The sequence below is a fragment of the Oncorhynchus clarkii genome, chromosome 9, assembly GCF_045791955.1.
Source record: "Oncorhynchus clarkii lewisi isolate Uvic-CL-2024 chromosome 9, UVic_Ocla_1.0, whole genome shotgun sequence".
Lineage (NCBI taxonomy): Eukaryota > Metazoa > Chordata > Actinopteri > Salmoniformes > Salmonidae > Oncorhynchus > Oncorhynchus clarkii.
Genome location: NC_092155.1, coordinates 18,148,168 through 18,172,963, shown reverse-complemented (window position 1 = coordinate 18,172,963; position 24,796 = coordinate 18,148,168). Strand labels below are relative to the sequence as shown.

General features: G+C 42.1%; 1 long non-coding RNA gene across 1 annotated transcript; it reads right to left on the bottom strand.

Annotated features, from left to right (window-relative positions):
* Positions 1-22,244: 22,244 nt before the first annotated feature.
* LOC139417134 (uncharacterized) lies at positions 22,245-23,884 on the bottom strand. The gene is made up of 3 exons (XR_011635162.1): positions 23,712-23,884; positions 23,050-23,203; positions 22,245-22,377 (listed from the first exon to the last, which is right to left on the bottom strand). It is a non-coding gene; the product is annotated as an uncharacterized lncRNA (long non-coding RNA).
* Between the last annotated feature and the right edge of the window lie 912 nt (positions 23,885-24,796).

Genomic DNA, 24,796 nt, shown 5'->3' with positions numbered 1-24,796 from the left:
CAAGTGGCAATGTTCCGGGAATAAATTAACAATTTGATTGAGAATAAAGTCACAGTTATATTTAAAGATTAAAGTATGGAATTTGGTTAATTGCATGTCTCCTTGGCTCCCTGTCGCTTTGCACGCCACTGTTGAAATGCTTGAGGTAGCTGACTGGTGAAACTATACTTTATAATTGTCTTTAATGACAAGGAAATCCTTGCTATTTTACTACATGATCTGTGCCACAGATTATTTTCAGGAGGAACAGTGGTTACATACATAGTTCGAGACAAGTTGGTCATGTGTGTCAAATAAAATAAAATGTTATTGGTCACATACACATGGTTAGCAGATGTTAATGCGAGTGTAGAGAAATGCTTGTGCTTCTAGTTCCGACAGTGCAGTAATATCTAACAAGTAATCTAACAATTTTCTGTGTGCAGGTGTGTGTGTGTGGGGGGGGTAAAAGTAGAGGCAAACCAAACAAATGGCCATCAATCTAATGATCTAATAAACTAGTTCAAACAGGCGTCACTGCGCACTCACCCTTATCAATCTAATGATCTAACAACTCGCACACACACACACCAAGTTTTCCCCTGGCAATTTCAACTATGGGCATGCAGTACACTCTTCTAATGGCCTTAGTGCATTATGAGCACAAACTAAAAACTTTCTTGGCACTGTCGCTGAATGAGAGGAGAACTGGGGTTGAGTCCCAGTCAGTCCGCCCTCCAAATTCTGCTGCGTAGCCTAAGCGAACACCTTAAAATGGCAACTATTAATGACCTTATCCGTGGTGCTTTACAAACGGTAGTATTTCCCCCATATGGCAACTATCCTTCTAACGACTATATGCTAGTAGGCTATGTAAGAATTCTCAAAAAACAAATTATCTTGGGATCCTGGAGACTATGAGTGTGTATGTGTCCCATGTCAAGCTGCTCTCCAAATTAGCTAGATTGAATACCTTAATTGAATATCTTAACCTATAGGCTAATGGTATGGTACAGTGGGCAAGTGAAAGTAAATTATAAGCCTATCCAACGGCTGCGGGAGGGATGAAAAATTACGCTGGAATTTTATGCAAATGTATGTGGGATGAGAGACAACTCCTGCTGTGCAAAGCAGCTAATCTGAGGAGCTGTTTGAATACATTCATTTTTAATTTATATTATTTTAATTCAACTTTATTTAACCAGGTAGACGAGTTGAGAACAAGTTCTCATTTACAACTGCGACCTGGCCAAGATAAAGCAAAGCAGTACGACACGAACAACAACAGACACATATAATAAACAAACATACAGTAAATAAAACGATATAAAAAGTATATGTGCAGTGTGTGCAAATGAGGTAGAATAAGGGAGGTAAGCCAATAAATAGGCCATAGTGGCAAAATATTTACAATTTAGCAATTAAACACTGGAGTGATAGATGTGCAGAAAATGAGTGTGCAAGTAGAGATACTGGGGTGCAAAGGAGCAAAAAATAAAAATAAAAATAAAATAACAGTATGGGGATGAGGTAGTTGGATGGGTTATTTACAGATGGGCTATGTACAGGTGCAGTGATCTGTGAGCTGCTCAGACAGCTGGTGCTCTATCACTCCAGTTCGTTCCAGTCATTGGCAGCAGAGAACTGGAAGGAAAGGCGGCCAAAGTAGGAATTGGCTTTGGGGGTGACCAGTGAAATATACCTGCTGGAGCACGTGCTATGGGTGGGTGCTGCTATGGTGACCAGTGAGCTGAGATAAGGCGGGGCTTTACCAAGCAAAGACATATAGATGACCTGGAGCCAGTGGGTTTGACGACGAATATGTAGCGAGGGCCAGCCAATGAGAGCATACAGGTCGCAGTGGTGGGTAGTATATGGGGCTTTGGTGACGAAACGGATGGCACTGTGATAGACTGCATCCAATTTGCTGAGTAGAGTGTTGGAGGCTATTTTGCAAATGACATCACCGAAGTCAAGGATCGGTAGGATAGTAAGTTTTACGAGGGTACAGTGGGGCAAACAAGTATTTAGTCAGCCACCAATTGTGCAAGTTCTCCCACTTAAAAAGATGAGAGGCCTGTAATTTTCATCATAGGTACACTTCAACTATGACAGACAAAATGAGAAAAAAAAATCCTCAAAACCACATTGTAGGATTTTTTATGAATTTATTTGCAAATTATGGTGGAAAATAAGTATTTGGTCAATAACAAAAGTTTATCTCAATACTTTGTTATATACCCTTTATTGGCAATGACAGAGGTCAAATGTTTTCTGTAAGTCTTCACAAGGTTTTCACACACTGTTGCTGGTATTTTGGCCCATTCCTCCATGCAGATCTCCTCTAGAGCAGTGATGTTTTGGGGCTGTTGTTGGGAAACACGGACTTTCAACTCCCTCCAAAGATTTTCTATGGGGTTGAGATCTGGAGACTGGCTAGGCCACTCCAGGACCTTGAAATGCTTCTTACGAAGCCACTCCTTCATTGCCCGGGCGGTGTGTTTGGGATCATTGTCATGCTGAAAGACCCAGCCACGTTTCATCTTCAATGCCCTTGCTGATGGAAGGAGGTTTTCACTCAAAATCTCACGATACATAGCCCCATTCATTCTTTCCTTTACACGGATCGGTCTCTTTGCAGAAAAACAGCCCCAAAGCATGATGTTTCCACCCCCATGCTTCACAGTAGGTATGGTACTCTTTGGATGCAACTCAGCATGCTTTGTCCTCCAAACACGACGAGTTAAGTTATAGTTATATTTCGGTTTCATCTGACCATATGACGTTCTCCCAATCTTCTTCTGGGATTTTTGCTCACCGTTCTTGTGATCATTTTGACCCCACGGGGTGAGATCTTGCGTGGAGCCCCAGATCGAGGGAGATTATCAGTGGTCTTGTATGTCTTCCATTTCCTAATAATTGCTCCCACAGTTGATTTCTTCAAACCAAGCTGCTTACCTATTGCATATTCAGCCTTCCCAGCCTGGTGCAGGTCTACAATTTTGTTTCTGGTGTCCTTTGACAGCTCTTTGGTCTTGGCCATAGTGGAGTTTGAAATGTGACTGTTTGAGGTTGTGGACAGGTGTCTTTTATACTGATAACAAGTTCAAACAGGTGCCATTACTACAGGTAACAAGTGGAGGACAGAGGAGCCTCTTAAAGAAGAAGTTACAGGTCTGTGAGAGCCAGAAATCTTGCTTGTTTGTAGGTGACCAAATACTTATTTTCCACCATATTTTGCAAATTAAATTCATAAAAAATCCTACAATGTGATTTTCTGGATTTTCTTTCTCATTTTTATAGTTGAAGTGTACCTATTATGAAAATTACAGGCCTCTCTCATCTTTTTAAGTGGGAGAACTTGCACAATTGGTGGCTGACTAAATACTTTTTTGCCCCACTGTATGTTTGGCAGCATGAGTGAAGGATGCTTTGTTGAGAAATAGGAAGCCAATTCTAGATTAATTTTGGATTGGAGATGCTTAATGTGAGTCTGGAAGGAGAGTTTACGGTTTAACCAGACACCTAGGTATTTGTAGTTGTCCACATATTCTAAGTCAGAACCGTCCAGAGTAGTGATGCTGGACGGGCGGGCAGGTGTGGGCAGCGATCAGTTGAAGAGCATGCATTTAGTTTTACTTGCATTAAAGAGCAGTTGGAGGCCACGGAAGGAGAGTTGTATGGCATTGAAGCTCGTCTGGAGGTTAGTTAACACAGTGTCCAAAGAAGGGCCAGAAGTATACAGAATGGTGTCGCCTGTATAGAGGTGGATCAGAGAAACACCAGCAGCAAGAGCGACATCATTGATGTATACAGAGCAAATTTGGCCCGAGAATTGAATCCTGTGGCATCCCCATAGAGACTGCCAGAGGTCTGGACAACAGTCCCTCCGATTTGACACACTGAACTCTGTCTGAGAAGTAGTTGGTGAACCAGGCGAGGCAATCATTTGAGAAAACAAGGCTTTTGAGTCTGACAATAAGAATGTGGTGATTGACAGAGTTGAAAGCCTTGACCAGGTCGATGAATAAAGCTGCACAGTATTGTCTCCTATTGATGGCGGTTATGATATTGTTTAGGACCTTGAGCGTGGCTGAGATGCACCCATGACCAGCTCGGAAACCAGATTGCATAGTGGAGAAGGTACGGTGGGATTCTAAATGGTCAGTGATCTGTTTGTTAACTTGGCTTTCGAAGACCTTAGAAAGGCAGGGTAGGATAGATATAGGTCTGTAGCAGTTTGGGTCTAGAGTGTCTCCCCCTTTGAAGAGGGGGATGACCATGGAAACTTTCCAATCTTTGGGAATCTTAGACGATACAAAAAAAGAGGTTGAACAGGCTAGTAATGGGGGTTGCAACAATTGCGGCGGATAATTTTAGAAAGAGAGTGTCCAGATTGTCTAGCCTGGCTGATTTGTAGGGATCCAGATTTCGCAACTCTTTAAGAACGTCAGCTATCTGGATTTGGGTGAAGGAGAAATGGGGAGGCTTGGGCAAGTGGCTCTGGGGGGTGCAGGGCTGTTGACCGGGGTAAGGGTAGCCAGGTGGAAAGCATGGCCAGCCGTAAGTGTTTTTATTTATAGTGGATTTATCAGTGGTGACAGTGTTTCCTAGCCTCAGTGCAGTGGGGAATTCGCTTTTTCTTGAAATAATCATTGATCTATATATACACACAGTAGGCCTATTGGATAAATTATGATAGGCTATTCAAGCAATAAGGCTGTTCTTATGCACAATGAAACGCAGAGTGCTTGGATACAGGCCTTAGCCGTGGTATATTGGCCATATAACACAACCCCTGAGGTGCCTTATTGATATTATAAATTGGTTACCAATGTAATTAGAGCAGTAAAAATACATGTTTTGTTAGTCATATGCGTGATGTAAGGTCTGATATACCACAGCTGTCAGTGTGGTATCAGCATCCAGTGCTTGAACCACCCAGTTTATAAAAATAAATATTCACTGATCTGACATGACTGGGTTGGTAGCCTAGCAGAATATCTCCTTTCACTATCCATCTATAGATGATGTCTTCAAGGATGCGAGGAATGAAGGATGCATAGGTTATCCAAAAACAGGGATATTGTCTCTCTTATAGGCTATTTGTGTCAGCTATACTAACTTAGGCTACCATTTGCTCACCTTAGAGGCTAGATCTGTTAGGTTATAATAATGGACCGTAAAATTGCGGTCTCAGACGGGGCTTTAGCCTGCCCCGTTGCTATGCAAAGTCCATGACCAGGGTTTACGGGCAGCCCATGTGCCCGACACGGACGCGCTATCCTTCTCCACACCAATCCGTGACTTACATTCACAACATAATAAGCATAGACGTATGAGGCTACTTCCTTGTAAGTGTACATAGAACACTATGCCAATACGCACACATTTGTAAGTTAACCTTTTGTTTTAACATATAGGCTGCTGGCCTAGCTGTTACTCTAAAATACTATGCAAGGTGTTGGCATACGCAGGATATTGAGGATAACATTGTAGCGAATTCGAAGGACACAAAACGAATCTATATTCGCAGTCTAACAACGCACCATGGTGGTTAGAATGGTGTGTATGCACGTACGAATGTAAGTCGCTTTGGATAAAAACGTCTGCTAAAAATTGCATATATTAGTGCAGTGACGTCTGTTTGAACGTGTGTGCAGTGGTGGAAAAAGTACCCACCTGTCATACTTGGGAAAGTCACCCAGTAAAATCATACTTGAGCAAAAGTCTACAAGTATTTGGTTTTAATATACTTAAGCATATAAAGTATAAATAATTTCAAATTCCTCACGTTAAGCAAATCATGTTCTTGTTTTTTAAATGTACGGATAGCCAGGGGCACACTAACACTCAGACATAATTTACAAACGATGCATGTGTTTAGTGAGTCCACCAATCAGAGGCAGTAGTGATGACCAGGGATATTCTCTTGATAAATGTGTGAATTAGACAATTGTCAGTTCCTGCTAAGCATTTAAAATGTAACGAGTACTTTTGGGTGCCAGGGAAAACGTATGGAGTAAAAAGTACATTTTCTTTAGGAATGTAGTGAAGTAAAAGTTGTCAAAAATATAAATTGTACAGGAAAGTACAGATACCCCCCAAAAACGACTTAGTAGTACTTTCAAGTATTTTTACTTAAGTACTTTACACCATTGCGAGTGTGATACACCTAGCAAAGGACACGGATTTGGATGAAATACCTCATCCATGTCTGCGTGGTTCTCCTTCTGAAAAGACCCAAGCTGTGGCACAAACTCTTCCAGGTCTTAATAAACATAATAATATGGTTATTATGAGCTAAAAGAGAAAGAAATTCCTTGTTACTAAAGCAAATGCTAAAGTATAGTTTCACCAGTCTTCTCTACCTCAGGCATTTCAACAGTGGCGCGCATAGCAACAGGGGGCCAGGGAGACATGCAATTAATAACCAAATCCCACACTTTAATCTTGAAATATGACGGTAACTTTATTTTTAAAATGTTGACTTTATTCTCAACATGTTGTCTTTAATCTCGAAAATAATTGTTTTGTTGAATCTCGAAATATTGCTACTTTATTCTCGAAATATTGCAACTATTCTCGAAATAATGGCACTTTATTCTCGAAATAATGTAACTTTTTTAAAGTACATGCAGCAAGTACATGCAACAAATATAAATGTATCGAAGTACCACCAGCAATCGCTGTTTATTTTTTGTTATCTTCACTTGGCACTAATACTCTTAGGTACAAACTATTTCGGCTATTTATATTAATCTAGGACGTTTTCGGTGGTCACAGAGACTGATTAACGTCTTCATTCTATGTTTAGCATATATTTTCTGCGTGTAAAGTGACGCAGGAGGACAGAAGGTGATCTAACGAGGCACAGCTGTTCTACGAGTGGTCTAAGGCAGGCGTTGATTTCAAGTGGTTTTGGGAAACGGCTCGGAAATGTAAAGATTCTCTTACGTTCTAATGATGAATTTAGCCTTAAGATGCTTTTGGGAAATCGGGCGTTGGTGTGTCGTATTTAAAGCAGCAGAATTCAGACTAATGTGTGAATCAACGGATTTTGCTGTGTGTGCGATGTGTTACGGTACCTGTGTCTGTTGTGCATATAGAATCCATGGCATCATAAATCCCTCACTATAAAGTATGTGAAGGAGAGAAATATATTTATATAAAAATGGTCATTTAAATTGTAGACTGGTAGGGTTGGCAAATTAAAATATACATTTCTAGTAAGTAAATACAACGTTTTTAGATCTAGGCTAATGCATCGAGCTGAACGCTTCCTAAACAGTGCAACAAAAAATATTAATGAGTTAATCGCCTAACAATATAGACATATCTTGCAGTGGAAAATTGAACACTGAAAGTGAATAATCATATAGTCTAAAATATTTTACTATAATGGGTTGCATCCTTCTTTACAGTTTATTCAAAGCTTACCGTTTTCGTTAACTGTTGAGCAGCTTTCAGTAGAGTGTACATGTATACGAACAGACACTTGACTGCAGAGCTGATAAATCTCTCCAAAACTTCACTTTCGATTTAAATAGGCCTAACCCACAAAATAGACACATCTTCAAAATAGACAGAAAGCTGAGTTTAGAAAACCTTGTGAGGTAGACTATTCCGTATGTTGTGTTAGCCTATGCCTCTTAAATTTAGGGTTGACGCACAACATCCTGTAAAATAAAGGGAATGCAAAGAAAGAGGTTTTAGAGTTAAAACAGCATATCAAAGTCATTAAAGAACATTGAAAACATATCTAACTACAACATAGTAAAATTACAGAACATTCATTATGTTTTGTTTAACCAAATGAGATGGCCAATAACAGAGAGATCTGTACTCTATCTTGATTTTGCAAATGTTGCCATTGGCTACACTGGTGTCATAAGGGGGATGGCACCCATGCGGCCATCAGGAAGGTGACTTGGTGTAGTGAAGCATTGGTAGATGCTCTCCTGAACCGAATGGATACTGTAACAGTGTTCATTTTCTTTGTCTGTCATTTTGATTCAAATAAAATTAAGTCTTAATCACATTTTTTATTTGAATAATGATTTTGACAGTTATAGTAAAATTACAAAAACATTGAGCCATTTTAGTAAATTAAATGTCCTGTCATGTTAGTCACATCACATTTGCATTGCCTCATTAACCTACAGTAAACATATATCACTGACTTCCATGTGAACAAACATACACATCCTTGTCCTACCAACATATTGTTCTGTATAACATCCTATTCTCTTCGCAACAGCAGAAATATGACAAACATACAGTACCAGTCAAAATGTTGGACTCAGGGGCCTCCCGGGTGGCGCACCAGAGATTCTTGGTTCGAGCCCGGGCTCTGTCGCAGCCGGCTGTGACCGGGAGGCCAATGGGGCGGCGCACAATTGGCCCAGTGTCGTCCGGGTTAAGGAGGGTTTGGCCGGCAGGGATATCCTTGTCTCATCGCGCACTAGCGACTCCTGTAGTGGGCCGGGCGCAGTGCACGCTGACCAGGTCGCTAGGTGTACGGTGTTTCCTCTGACACATTGGTGCGGCTGGGTTGGATGTGCATTGTGTCAAGAAGCAGTGCGGCTTGTTTGGGTTGTGTTTTGGAGGACGCATGGCTCTCGACCTTCGCCTCTCCCGAGTCCGTACGGGAGTTGCAGCGATGAGACAAGACAGTAACTATAACCATTGGATACCACGAAATTGGGGGTTAAAAAAAAAGGCAGTTTTTTTTCACCCACTATTTTTTTTATATTGTAGAAAAATAGTGAAGACATGTTTGGACCATGATAGTTTGTTGGTGATGTGGACACCAAGGAATTTGAAACTCTCGACCCGCTCCACTACAGCCCTGTCGATGTTAATGATAGCCTGTTCGGTCCTCCTTCTCCTGTAGTCCACAATCATCTCCTTTGTCTTGATCACGTAGAGGGAATAGGTTGTTATCCTGGCACCACACTGCCAGATCTCTGACCTCCTCCCTATAGGCTGTCTCATCGTTGTTGGTGATCAGGCCCACCACTGTTGTGTATTCAGCAAACTTAATGATGGTGTTGGAGTTGTATTTGGCCACGCAGTCGTGGGTGAACAGGGAGTACAGGAGGGGACTAAGCACACACCCCTGAGGGGCCCGAGTGGGGAGGATAAGCGTGGCAGATGTGTTGTTGCCTACTCACACCACGGCGGCCCGTCAGGTAGTCCACGATCCAGTTGCAGAGAGAGGTGTTTAGTACCAGGGTCCTTAGCCTAGTGATGAGGGCACTATGGTGCTTTGAGGGCAATATGGTGTTGAACGCTGAGCTGTAGTCAATGAACAGCATTCTCACATAGGTGTTCCTTTTGCCGAGATGGGAAAGGGCAGTGCGGAGTGCGATTGAGATTGCGTCATCTGTTGATCTGTTGTGGCGGTATGCGAATTGGAGTGGGTCTATGGAATCCGGGATGATGCTGTTGATGTGAGCCATGACCAGCCTTTCAAAGCACTGCCACCGAGGTGAGTGCTACATGGCGGTAATCATTTAGGCAGGTTACCTTCACTTCCTTGGGCACAGGGACTATGGTGGTCTGCTTGAAACATGTAGGTATTACAGACTCTGTCAGAGAGAGGTTGAAAATGTCAGTGAAAACACCTGCCAGTTGGTCCACGCATGCTTTGAGTACACGTCCTGGTAATTCATCTAGCCCTGCGGCTTTGTGAATGTTGACCTGTTTAAAGGTATCCAGCTCTCCCTGGATACCGAGAGCGTCTGGAACAGCTTGTGCTCTCATGCATGCTTCAGTGTTGCTTACCTCGAAGCGAGCATAAAAGGCATTTAGCTGGTCTGGTAGGCTCGCGTCAATGGGCACCTCGCGGCTGTGTTTCCCGTTGTCTGTAATCATTTTCAAGCCCTGCCACATCCGACGAGCGTCAGAGTTGGTGTAATAGGATTCAATCTTAATCCTGTATCGACACTTTGCTTGTTTGATGGTTCGTCTGAGGGCATAGCGGTATTTCTTATAAGCGTCCGGATTAGTTTCCCGCTCCTTGAAAGCGGCAGCTCGATGCGGATGCTGCCTGTAATCCATGGCTGTGGGGACGACATTGATGAAGCCGATGCCTGAGGTGGTATACTCCTCAATACTATTGAATTAATCCAGGAACATATTCCAGTCTGTGCTCGCAAAACAGTCCTGTAGCGTAGCATCCGTGTTATCTGACCACTTCCGTATAGAGCAAGTCACTGGCACTTCCTGCTTTAAATCAAATCCAAATCAAATCAAATTTTATTTGTCACATACACATGGTTAGCAGATGTTAATGCGAGTGTAGCGAAATGCTTGTGCTTCTAGTTCCGACAATGCAGTAATAACAAGTAATCTAACTAACAATTCCAAAACTACTGTCTTGTACACAGTGTAAGGGGATAAAGAATATGTACATAAGGATATATGAATGAGTGATGGTACAGAGCAGCATAGGCAAGATACAGTAGATGGTATCGGGTACAGTATGTACAAATGAGATGAGTATGTAAACAAAGTGGCATAGTATAGTATAAAGTGGCTAGTGATACATGTATTACATAAGGATACCGTCGATGATATAGAGTACAGTATATACGTATGCGTATGAGATGAATAATGTAGGGTAAGTAACATTTATATAAGGTAGCATTGTTTAAAGTGGCTAGTGATATATTTACATCATTTCCCATCAATTCCCATTTATTAAAGTGGCTGGAGTTGAGTCAGTGTCAGTGTGTTGGCAGCAGCCACTCAGTGTTAGTGGTGGCTGTTTAACAGTCTGATGGCCTTGAGATAGAAGCTGTTTTTCAGTCTCTCGGTCCCAGCTTTGATGCACCTGTACTGACCTCGCCTTCTGGATGATAGCGGGGTGAACAGGCAGTGGCTCGGGTGGTTGATGTCCTTGATGATCTTTATGGCCTTCCTGTGACATCGGGTGGTGTAGGTGTCCTGGAGGGCAGGTAGTTTGCCCCCGGTGATGCGTTGTGCAGACCTCACTACCCTCTGGAGAGCCTTACGGTTGAGGGCGGTGCAGTTGCCATACCAGGCGGTGATACAGCCCGCCAGGATGCTCTCGATTGTGCATCTGTAGAAGTTTGTGAGTGCTTTTGGTGACAAGCCGAATTTCTTCAGCCTCCTGAGGTTGAAGAGGCGCTGCTGCGCCTTCTTCACGATGCTGTCTGTGTGAGTGGACCAATTCAGTTTGTCTGTGATGTGTATGCCGAGGAACTTAAAACTTGCTACCCTCTCCACTACTGTTCCATCGATGTGGATAGGGGGGTGTTCCCTCTGCTGTTTCCTGAAGTCCACAATCATCTCCTTAGTTTTGTTGACGTTGAGTGTGAGGTTGTTTTCCTGACACCACACTCCGAGGGCCCTCACCTCCTCCCTGTAGGCCGTCTCATCGTTGTTGGTAATCAAGCCTACCACTGTTGTGTCGTCCGCAAACTTGATGATTGAGTTGGAGGCGTGCGTGGCCACGCAGTCGTGGGTGAACAGGGAGTACAGGAGAGGGCTCAGAACGCAACCTTGTGGGGCCCCAGTGTTGAGGATCAGCGGGGAGGAGATGTTGTTGCCTACCCTCACCACCTGGGGGCGGCCCGTCAGGAAGTCCAGTACCCAGTTGCACAGGGCGGGGTCGAGACCCAGGGTCTCGAGCTTGATGACGAGCTTGGAGGGTACTATGGTGTTGAATGCCGAGCTGTAGTCGATGAACAGCATTCTCACATAGGTATTCCTCTTGTCCAGATGGGTTAGGGCAGTGTGCAGTGTGGTTGAGATTGCATCGTCTGTGGACCTATTTGGGCGGTAAGCAAATTGGAGTGGGTCTAGGGTGTCAGGTAGGGTGGAGGTGATATGGTCCTTGACTAGTCTCTCAAAGCACTTCATGATGACGGATGTGAGTGCTACGGGGCGGTAGTCATTTAGCTCAGTTACCTTAGCTTTCTTGGGAACAGGAACAATGGTGGCCCTCTTGAAGCATGTGGGAACAGCAGACTGGTATAGGGATTGATTGAATATGTCCGTAAACACACCGGCCAGCTGGTCTGCGCATGCTCTGAGGGCGCGGCTGGGGATGCCATCTGGGCCTGCAGCCTTGCGAGGGTTAACACGTTTAAATGTCTTACTCACCTCGGCTGCAGTGAAGGAGAGACCGCATGTTTTCGTTGCAGGCCGTGTCAGTGGCACTGTATTGTCCTCAAAGCGGGCAAAAAAGTTATTTAGTCTGCCTGGGAGCAAGACATCCTGGTCCGTGACTGGGCTGGGTTTCTTCCTGTAGTCCGTGATTGACTGTAGACCCTGCCACATGCCTCTTGTGTCTGAGCCGTTGAATTGAGATTCTACTTTGTCTCTGTACTGGCGCTTAGCTTGTTTGATAGCCTTGCGGAGGGAATAGCTGCACTGTTTGTATTCGGTCATGTTACCAGACACCTTGCCCTGATTAAAAGCAGTGGTTCGCGCTTTCAGTTTCACACGAATGCTGCCATCAATCCACGGTTTCTGGTTAGGGAATGTTTTAATCGTTGCTATGGGAACGACATCTTCAACGCACGTTCTAATGAACTCGCACACCGAATCAGCGTATTCGTCAATGTTGTTATCTGACGCAATACGAAACATCTCCCAGTCCACGTGATGGAAGCAGTCTTGGAGTGTGGAGTCAGCTTGGTCGGACCAGCGTTGGACAGACCTCAGCGTGGGAGCCTCTTGTTTTAGTTTCTGTCTGTAGGCAGGGATCAACAAAATGGAGTCGTGGTCAGCTTTTCCGAAAGGGGGGCGGGGCAGGGCCTTATATGCGTCGCGGAAGTTAGAGTAACAATGGTCCAAGGTCTTTCCTCCCCTGGTTGCGCAATCGATATGCTGATAAAATTTGGGGAGTCTTGTTTTCAGATTAGCCTTGTTAAAATCCCCAGCTACAATGAATGCAGCCTCCGGATAAATTGTTTCCAGTTTGCAGAGAGTTAAATAAAGTTCGTTCAGAGCCATCGATGTGTCTGCTTGGGGGGGGATATATACGGCTGTGATTATAATCGAAGAGAATTCTCTTGGTAGATAATGCGGTCTACATTTGATTGTGAGGAATTCTAAATCAGGTGAACAGAAGGATTTGAGTTCCTGTATGTTTCTTTCATCGCACCATGTCACGTTAGTCATAAGGCATACGCCCCCGCCCCTCTTTTTACCAGAAAGATGTTTTTTCCTGTCAGCGCGATGCGTGGAGAAACCTGTTGGCTGCACCGCTTCGGATTGCGTCTCTCCAGTAAGCCACGTTTCCGTGAAGCACAGAACGTTACAGTCTCTGATGTCCCTCTGGAATGCTACCCTTGCTCGGATTTCATCAACCTTGTTGTCAAGAGACTGGACATTGGCAAGAAGAATGCTAGGGAGTGGTGCGCGCTGTGCCCGTCTCCGGAGTCTGACCAGAAGACCGCCTCGTTTCCCTCTCTTTCGGAGTCGTTTTTTTGGGTCGCTGCATAGGATCCACTCCGTTGTCCTGTTTGTAAGGCAGAACACAGGATCCGCGTCGCGAAAAACATATTCTTGGTCGTACTGATGGTGAGTTGATGCTGATCTTATATTCAGTAGTTCTTCTCGACTGTATGTATTGAAACCTAAGATGACCTGGGGTACTAATGTAAGAAATAACACGTAAAAAAACAAAAAACTGCATAGTTTCCTAGGAACGCGAAGCGAGGCGGCCATCTCTGTCGGCGCCGGAAGTTATACAAGTTGTTGCTTGTAGGCAGGTATCAGGAGGATAGAATTATAGCCAGATTTGCCAAATGGAGGGTGAGGGAGAGCTTTTTATGCATCTCTGTGTGTGGAGTAAAGGTGGTCTAGAGTTTTTTTCCCTGTGGTAGCACATGTGACATGCTGGTGGAAATAAGGTAAAACTGATTTCAGTTTGCCTGCATTAAAGTCCATGGCCACTAGGAGTGCCATTCTGGATGAGCATTTTCTTGTTTGCTTATGGCCTTATACAGCTGGTTGAGAGAATGCCAAGAGTGTACAAAGCTGTCATCAAGGCAAAGGGTGGCTACTTTGAAGAATCTGAAATATAAAATATTTAGTGATTTGTTTAACACTTTTTTGGTAACTACATTATTCCATATGTGTTATTTCATTGTTTTGTTGTCTTCATTAATATTCTACAATGTAGAAAATAGTAAAAATAAAGAAAAACCCTTGAATAAGTAGGTGTGTCCAAACTTTTGACTGGTACCGTGTTTAAGAGTAATATTATATTATAAACTCAGCAAGAAGAGAAACGTCCTCTCACTGTCATCTGCGTTTATTTGCAGCAAACTTAACATGTGTAAAGATTTGTATGAACATAACAAGATTCAACAACTCAGACATAAACTGAACAAATTCCACAGACATGTGACAAACAGAAATGTAATATTGTGTCCCTGAACAAAGGGGGGGTCAGTAAAGTAATAGTCAGTATCTGGTGTGGCCACCAGCTGCATTAAGTTCTGCAGTGCTTCTCCTCCTCATGGACTGCACCAGATTTGCCAGTTCTTGCTGTGAGATGTTACCCCATTCTTCCACCAAGGCACCTGCAAGTTCCCAGACATTTCTGGGGGGAATAGCCCTAGCCCTCACTCTCCGATCCAACAGGTCTCAGACGTGCTCAATGGGATTAAGATCCGGGCTCTTTGCTAGCCATGGCAGAACACTGACATTCCTGTCTTGCAGGAAATCATGCAAAGCATGAGCAATATGGCTGGTGGCATTGTCATGCTGGAGGGTCATGTCAAGATGAGCCTACAGGAAGGGTAACCACATGAGGGAGGAGGATGTCTTCCCTGTAACGCACAGCATTGAGATTGCCTGCAATGACAACAAACTCAGTCCGATGATGCTGTGACACACCGCCCAAGACCATAACGGACCCTCCACCTCCAAATTGATCCCGCTCCAGAGTACAGGCCTCAACTCTCATTCCTTCCACGTTAAACGCGAATCCAACCATCACCCTTGGTGAGACAAAACCACGACTCGTCAGTGAAGAGGACATTTTTCCAGTCCTGTCTGGTCCAGCGACGGTGGGTTTGAGCTCATAGGTGACGTTGTTGCCGGTGATGTCTGGTGAGGACCTGCCTTACAACAGGCCTACAAGCCCTCAGTCCAGCCTCTCTCAGCCTATTGCGAACAGTCTAGGCACTGATGGAGGGATGTAACTCGGGCAGTTGTTACCATCCTGTACCTGTCCCGCAGGTGTGATGTTCTGTTGTACCGATCCTGTGCAGGTGTTGTTACACGTGGTCTGCCACTGCGAGGACGATCAGCTGTCCATCCTGTCTCCCTGTAGCGCTGTCTTAGGTGTCTCACAGTATGGACAAGTATTGCAATTTATTGCCCTGGCCACATCTGCAGTCCTCATGCCTCCTTGCAGTATGCCTAAGGCACGTACACACAGATGAGCAGGGACCCTGGGCATATTTCTTTTGGTGTTTTTCAGAGTCAGTAGAAAGGCCTCTTTAGTGTCCTAAGTTTTCATAACTGTGACCTTAATTGCCTACCGTCTGTAAGCTGTTAGTGTCTTAACGACCGTTCCACAGGTGCATGTTCATTAATTGTTTACGGTTCATTGAACAAGCATGGGAAACCGTGTTTAAACCCTTTACAATGAAAGATCTGTGATGTTATTTGGATTTTTATGAATTATCTTTGAAAGACAGAGTACTGAAAAAATGATGTTTCTTTTTTTCTGAGTTTATAAGATTTATCTGGCATTGTAAATTTCTAATTAATTCCACAATTAAAGGTTTTCCTCATCAATCTACACACAATACCCCATAATGACAAAGCAAAAGTTTTTTTGAATATTTTACAAATGTATCACATTTTACAAATGTTTCTATTGATCATCCATGTTTCTACAACTTGGTTAGAGTCCACCTGTGGTAAATTCAATTAATTGGACATTATTTGGAACGGCACACAACTGCCTATATAAGGTCCCACAGTTGACAGTGCATGTCAGAAAAAAACCAAGCCATGAGGTCGAAGGAGTTGTCTTTAGAGCTCAGAGACAGGATTGTGTTGAAGCACAGATCTGTGGAAGGGTGCCAAAAAAATTCTGCAGCATTGAAGGTCCCCAAGAAGGCCTCCGTTATTCTTAAATGGAAGAAGTTTGGAACCACCAAGACTCTTCCTACAGCTGGCCGCCTGGTCAAACTGAGCAATCAGGGGAGAAGGACCTTGGTCAGGGAGGTGATCAAGAACCCGATGGTCACTCTGACAGAGCTCCATAGTTCCTCTGTGGAGATGGGAGAACCTTCTGAAATGTCAAACGTCTCTGCAGCACTCCACCAATCCGGGCTTTATGGTAGTGGCCAGACGGAAGCCACTCCTCAGTAAAAATGCACATGACAGCCCGCTTAGAGTTTGCCAAAATGCACCTAAATGACTCTCAGACCATGAGAAACAAGATTCTCTGGTCTGATGAAACCAAGATTAAACTATTTTGCCTGAACGTTAAGCATCATGTCTGGAGGAAACCTGGCACCATCCCTACGGTGAAGCATGGTGGTGAGAGCATCATGCTGTGGGGATGTTTTTCAGTGGCAGGGACTGGGCAACTAGTCAGGATCGAGGGAAAGATGAACGCAGCAAAACTTGTTCTCCCCACTGTATGTAAATGTCATATCCATTGTTTTTTTAATACATTTGCAAACATTCCTAAACCTGTTTTGTCTTGATGGGCTATTGTGTGTAGATTGATGAGGGAAAAAACGATTTAATACATGTTAGAATAAGTCTGTAACGTAACAAAATATGGAGAAAGTCAAGGGTTCGGAAAACTTTCTGAATGTACTGTAGATATTGCACATTACATGACAGAGAATCACCAAATGGTGCCGCAAAGTATTGACAAAGTAGTATGGGGTTGCACCTCCATCACTTGGTCATTGCCATTGTTGTCAACGTTCCACAGACGCACCAGCCACATTGATGTATTGAAGTAGAATGGCGGCTAATGACTTTGAATTGTACCTAATTAATGTTTCAACCAGTGATGTAGTTGAGTCACTAAACCTTGAGTCTGAATCGAGTCCCAAGTCCCTTGTGCTCGAGTCCGAGTCCAAGTCTGAGTCACCAATGGTCGAGTCATGAGTCCCTTCGGCTGAAGTCCGAGTCCCAGTGCTCGAGTCCTGGTCCAAGAGATCAAGTCAGAGTCACCGGGTCCACATGAACTGAAAATAAAGTTATTTACCCAGTCAGATATAGCGTAGTGGAAAGATACATTTACTAAATCAATTGTTTGCTATTCCTTTTCCTTTCTTTCTGTGCCACCAAATGTTTGCATACAGGCTACTAGTAGTTTTACCAGGGCCACATTCAGTTGAAAAACGTTCTTCAGATTGAAATTCTATGAATAGAACGTTATTTCTTATTCCACATGTCAGAGAGGCATGTTTGTTTAACATGGCATATTTATATCTGAACTTTCCAAAATTTTGTGTCCTGCTGAACGCGACCCAGGTTATTAGCTATAGCTAGCCAATGAGTTAACGTGATGGAACAAGTTGTAGCCTAAACAAATGGTTAATGGTCCGTTACTCAAATAGCCTGTTTTTAGAACTACATTCATATGCTTTATGGATGTAAAATGCAGCCTGCCAATGTACGATAGAAAGAAAAAAACGTGGGACTGGTATTTTGGGTCATGTCGTTTGAATGGTAGAATCAAGCATTTTGATTTGGCAAAAGTGGGAGAGTTGAGCGAGATAACATTCAAAGATAGACATATTCTCTATAACCTGCTCAAGGGAGAAAAAAACATTGCTAGACTTTTGTTGTACTATTAAACATAATGCTGCTATTGTTTTTATTTTGAAATAAAATCAATCAAATTTGACTTGTCACATGCTTTGTAAACAGGTGTAGACAAACAGTGAAATGCTTACTACTGCCCTTCCCAAAAATGCAGAGGGGACATTTAAATAATAGATGTGCAGGTGTACGAGGTAATTCAGGTAGATATGTACATATAGGTAGGAATAAAGTGATAACAACCGGATAGATTATGAAAAGTAACAGCAGCTTACGTGATGAGTCAAAAACGTTAGTGCAAAAAGGGTCAATGTAGATAGTCCGGGTAGCTATTGCTTAACTATTGAACTATTTAGCAGTCTCATGGCTTGTGGGTAGAAGCGGTTCAGAGTCCTGTTGGTTCCAGACTTGGTGCATCACACAGCATCTTGTGTTTCTCAACCAGGCCAAGGGTTGCTAACTAAAAGGCTGGTGGTGTAGCAAGAGAGTTGCCTGCACAACGTGTAGGCTATAATTGGAGGCTGAGCCAGAGCAAAGATTGTCTTCCTGTTTGCCCACACCAGTCGCTTGCGTCCCTGCAGCTCACCAGCTGATGTAGGCTGTGTTTACCGGACACATCCTTCAGGCTGCTGAGCAGAACTGAAAAGCTCTCAATTTCCCCAAAAAACTATTGTCCAGTCCACGCAGTAGTCAGATTTTAGTCAGAGATCATTTTGTCTCCTGTTGTCTTAGTCAACTGAAACAATTTTTTTGGTTTAGTTATAGTTTCTTTCCGTGTCTATATAGCTAGTTATAGTCTGGTCAATTGCCAATGAAAAATAGGTGTTTGACAATTATTTTAGTCACTATTTTTGATGATGAAATTAATACTGTAGTGTAATGATCTTTGCCTAGGTAGGCATGTTAGGATCTATTTTCATTGGGTTATTAGTGGATGCTTGATAAACTTTGTCATATTAATCATGAATAAAAATGTCAAAAGGCTAAAAAGCAAGACATTTGTAAAAATGTGCTTGAAATGTCAGTGATAACTACATTGGACTAAGAATAGGTCACTTACATTTTTTATTAAAAGAAGAATCTGATTTAATTTGTTGACAACAATCCGTATTATGCAATATACATGTGTCAAACCACATTTCACGCCTCAAGGGGTCAATTAATCAATATTCATACTAAACTTCTGAGATGTATCAAGGCACAAGGCGAGACCCAGATGCAGACACACAAGGCAGATGGTTGGAGTCTTACAATGTTTATTAATCCAAAGGGGTAGGCAAGAGAATGGTCGTGGACAGGCAAAAAGGTCAAAACCAGATCAGAGTCCAGGAGGTACAGAGTGGCAGACAGGCTCGTGGTCAACGCAGGCAGAATGATCAGGCAGGCGGGTACAGAGTGGCAGACAGGCTCGTGGTCAACGCAGGCAGAATGATCAGGCAGGCGGGTACAGAGTGGCAGACAGGCTCATGGTCAACGCAGGCAGAATGATCAGGCAGGCGGGTACAGAGTGGCAGACAGGCTCGTGGTCAACGCAGGCAGAATGATCAGGCAGGCAGGTAAAAAGTCCAGAAACAGGCAAGGGTCAAATCCGGGGAGGACTAGAAAAAGCAAAATGCAAAAAGCAGGAGAACAGGGAAAACGCTGGTTGACTTGGAAACATACAAGACGAACTGGCACAGAAAGACAGGAAACACAGTGATAAATACAGTGGTGAAAACAAGCGAAACCTGGAGGGGGTGGCGACAATAACGAGGACAGGTGAAACAGATCAGGGTGTGACAAGATGAGTAATGCGAGATATGCAAACATTCTTAAAGTGTCATTATTAAAGTGACTAGTGTTCCATTTATTAAAGTGGCCAATGATATCAAGTCTATAGGTAGGCAGCCGCCTCTCTGTGCTAGTGGTGGCTGTTTAACAAGCTCTTTTTCAATCTCTCTGTCCCAGCGTTGATGCACCTGTACTGACCTCGCCTTCTGGATGGATGCGGGGTGAACAGGTACTCGCTCGTGTGGTTATTGTCCTTGATTACCTTTTTTCGCTTAAACATGACCTTCATTTACATATCATTTTTCCCCAAACGTTGCTTTTTTTGTGTCAGCAATTAGACATGGTTTTTAGGTGGAGCTAGTTACCCCTTAGTACTTTACTGCACTTAGTCAGATATTATCTCAAAGTGTTGCCTGAACATGTGGGAAAATTGGTATTGGTATTTAAGAAATCAATTTTGGGGAACATCTGAAGTTCAGAGTTCTGACTGGGAAATGTTGAATTTCCCAAGTCTCAATTACAAGTGGGACAAATGTTGTTGCCTGAGTTGCAAGTTGTGACGTCTCACCACTGACCTTTCACATTTTTAATCAACAGATGACAACAAATCAGTTTTCGACAATTACAAACTTATCAATGTGGACAGTGTAGCTAGTGTGACCATATTGTCAATGTTAAGCAAGCTAACTAAGTGTATTATTAGCAACATTTAATATATCAAATTTTATTTGTTGAAGAATTGGTCCGACGTCAAAAGCATGTGAGCTCAGTCATGTCTGACTTACCACTTTACACTTCACACCCTTAAGGAAAAACCACATGAATTTCACATGATCTAATGTGAAGTTAATGTGATAACCAGTGGTGGAAAAAGTACAAGTGTCATACTTGAGTTAAAGTAAAGATACCTTAATAGAAAACGACTCAAGTGAAAGTCACCCAGTAAAATACTACTTACGTAAAAGTCTAAAAGTATTTGCTTTTAAATTTACTCAAGTATCAAAAGTAAATGGAATTGCTAAAAAAGTTAAACTATTCATTTCACATTCCTTATAGGGGCACACTCCAATACAAAGACACTAATTTACAAACAAAGCATTTCTGTTTAGTGAGTCTGCCAGATCAGAGGCAGTAGTGATGACCAAGGATGTTCTCTTGATATATAAGTGTGTGAATTGGACCATTTCCCTGTCAAAAAGTAACTAGTACTTTTGGGTGTCAGGGAAAAATGTATGGAGTTAAAAAGTACATTATTTTCTTTAGGAATGTAGTGAAGTAGAAGTTGGTAAAAATATAAATACTAAAGAAAGGTACAACTTATGTACTTAACACCACTGGTGATAACATGAAAACATGTAGAAGCAACACTTGAGAACATGAAACTGCACATGTGAATAGATGAGCTCTTGAAATACAGTGCCTTGCATAAGTATTCACCCCCCTTAGACTTTTTCACAATGTATTTGAAAGTAATTTGAAAGTCTTTCCCACATGTGAACAACTGACCTCGCATGTGTCTCTTTTGTTTTCACATGTGAACAACTGACCTCGCATGTGTCTCTTTTGTTTTCACATGTGAACAACTGACCTCGCATGTGTCTCTTTTGTTTTCACATGTGAACAACTGACCTCGCATGTGTCTCTTTTGTTTTCACATGAGAACAACTGACCTCGCATATGTCTCTTTTGTGTTCAAATGTGAACATTTCAGCTCAACATGTGAAAACAATTATTTCACATGTGAAAATGAAATGTAAGGGAATTAATTAAAGTGTGTGTGTGGGGGGGTGATGGCATTACCCTTTTGCTGCAAAGCAGCAAGTGAGAGACAAATGATAAGCGTTCATTTAAATACATCACATGTTTTATTCCCATTGGTGAGAAAGAGAGCAAGGAGGTTATTGATCTGCAATGCCAAGCATATCGCCCACATCATTTAAAAAAGATTTGTCACGCAATTAAGCTGAAATCAAATCAATGTTGACCATTCAAAATTGGTAATTCTTGAATTGTGTTGGCGTTTGGGCATGGAATTTTGGTAAAACAATGACATAATTTAAATGTATTTTGGAACATCCTCCCATTCTAAATCAACTAATATGGCAGCTTAATTAATGAGATAATGTTTTCCATTATGATAACATTATGCCACTACTGGGAGTAATAACTCCAATGATGGTAACACACATGCCTAAATCTAAGGTCATTAATATAAAAAAAGACTAAACTGTCTTTAATAAATTAAAATATGCTTACATTTGACATGATCACCTAGTACTGACATTCCAATATGACCTCAACTGGAATTTGACCTCACTATCTCTGGATTTTGGGTATGCTGAAATTCTGCTGCACCACAAGTTCTGTAGCATTCTCAGATGTCCCCTACACATTTATTACCAATAATACATCTCTGCGCTGCTTTTGTAGTTATCAGTTAACATGATTATTCGCCCATCATTGATTTAATTTTCTTACTTCAGAAATCTGAGAATTTTCTCTATAGTTGTGTAATGTTGGTGTGGAATATCATTATGTTTTTATGTTACTCCTTAATTCCTATGATAAATATAATCGTATCATACAAAGATAAAATGTACTTTGAAGTCCTGAATATGACAAGAGAACACAGCAGAGTGGTGAGGAACAGTAGGCCTAGTACTTCAACTGGGGAGAGGCTTAATTGACAGAACAACAGAGTGAATGTAAAGGTGAAAGTTTTATTAAAATATTGAAACATCCCGGAATGGATGTAGGCTAGGTTCTGGTGACGGGACCTTCAGCTGGTGGCGGTGGGGAAATGGAGGACTGACGGCGCATGGTGGCACTATCCTTTTGCTGCAAAACAGCAAGTGAGAAACAAAGGGTAAGCATTCATTTAAATACATCACATGTTTTATGCCCATTGGTGAGAAAGAGAGCAAGGTGGTTATTGATCTGCTATGCCAATTGGTATATTAGGAATCGTGGTGGAATTACGTTATTATACTGTGACTCATTGGCTAAAATGATAAGTAAATCGCTCTCCGCTGTTTAGACTTGACCAGATCTTACAACACCTGGATATATATTTTAATCTGTATTTTAATCGGTGCTCAAGCGGTGTATTTGATCTGCGCAGGCTGAGCGAGCCTCCCTCTTTAGCACGAGTGAAGTGAGTTCGGATCAACTGAATGTATGCATTTTAGAAGTCGTTTTCACATAGGCCTACAAACGCTTCCTAAAAACAACATGGTGCTGTGGTAGAAGGTTTACTTTGAATGGCGATTTTCGGCATTTATCAGTGCAATTTCAGATGTGTCCATGCAAATAGTATTATTAGGGGAAATCGTTCTTGCAAAGCATATCAACGTTTTAATCGAATATTATATTAATCTGACTATCTGGAATAATGGCATTATTGTGCATATTGTGTGCTGGAACCGTACGCAATTATGGGCAATTCTAGGCTACTACTGAACCAAAGTTTATGTAAGAGACATTCTGACCATCCTTTCAGATTCAACTTACGCTACACTTCATTGGGATGTCATGATCAGCCAGTCATGTCCCCCAGGCAAGATCAGCACTTGCATAATGATAGACTGATTCTGTATCCCATAGTGGCCGAGCCCGTATGAGTCTTCCAGCTGTTTGTTGGTGAAGATCAGCCGCATTTCCACCGCTAAAAAAAGCCAGTTCAGGGTATAATGTTTATTGTCACAAATCAGGATATTGGTGGCAAATTATCTTCTCATTAGATTATTCTTGTACTTTTCGTCTTCGTAATGCATTCAATTTAATTTATATTTTCTGTTATTTTCTATGACATGTATACATCTGAGTGAAATGTCTTGCCTACTTTACACTACATTTTTGTCAGAGGACTTTCCCAACGTGACGATGTTATGTAGGCTACACTGTAGGCAATTTTTCCATTTTATCAGTCATTCTTCAGTTGACCACCTGGAAGTCTTGTTCATGTCTATACTGGAGCTAGACAGATGCAATTGTTGTGTTACAAAGTTAAAGTAAACAAGCCTAATATCCTGACAATATCTTCCAAAAAATATTTTGCGGTCAGACAAATTAAGTGGTGAATAGTGATTGCTAATCTGCTACTATGCATTAGGCCTAGTTTACAAGTAACCAAACATAGTATACAAAAGTATGTTTATATTCTACCTCCATACCTTTGGTTGTCGGGTATTTATCAGCAATTTTCTCCTTCAGTTGTTTTACAGTCATACTCTTCATCTCTTCTTCTGTATTACCTACATTGTATGCTGTTCTGTCCTTTTTAATACCTATCACTATGACCTGGTAGAGCATTGTGCTGTATATGCCTACGAGTTTCTGAAGTGTATGAGGCTGTGGTATGAGGCTGTGGTAGCTTCATTTATTGTCCGACCAAATGTAGCCTATGGGTGTGTTTTGTAAAAGCTAGATGCTTTCACGTTCTTATTTTTATTCAGCTATATGCTATAGGCCTAGCTATGTGTGTTTCTAACTTGTTCTTGGTCATTCTTATAACATGGCAGATGAGAAGACTGAAAACACATTGTTGAAAAAGCCTTACTGGTGCAGTGGAGCTTGTTTTGACATGTTTTTGATTGTTCAATTAATAACTAACATTTGGCCTACATTGAACATCATAGAAACCAATAGCTATTTCCACAAGCTGAATTTGCCATATTATCTATTTTTTATGCATTAACTCCGAGTGGTTAGCGGGTTAATTCTGTGTGGTTACATAGTTAAAACTGAAACAACCCAAAGGGTCAAGTTTAGTTATTCATTCAGGCTAATTTCCATGGCATGTGAAAATGTTAATGGATGCATTCGCTCCATTGGTTTTGTTGGTAGGCCTCTCTGATACTATCCTCAAAAAGCCACGGTAGCCTATACTTGGCCACACAATTTGAACTTTAAAGTGGGATACAGTGCTATGTTTACAGTAAACACATGGCGAAAGTTGCACAGAATGCTCACATTGTTCAAGTTTCTGTTCACAAGACTTGTCATTTACTCATTGCCAAACAGGTTTAATATGGGCTATGATGGGACCAGAGTTTTTATAATCAGGTCACACGGTTTTAAAAACTGTTGGAAAAACTCCTGGGTTTGGGGAGGATGACAGCCTTGTCAAACTGCAGCAACCTTGTACTTGTTCATATGAATTATATTTTAAAGAAGGGGTTCGCTATACACAGACAGCAACGTGATTGGACAATAAAACTCACAGGGCTGAGCTTGCTTTATGCAAGTTGCATCATGT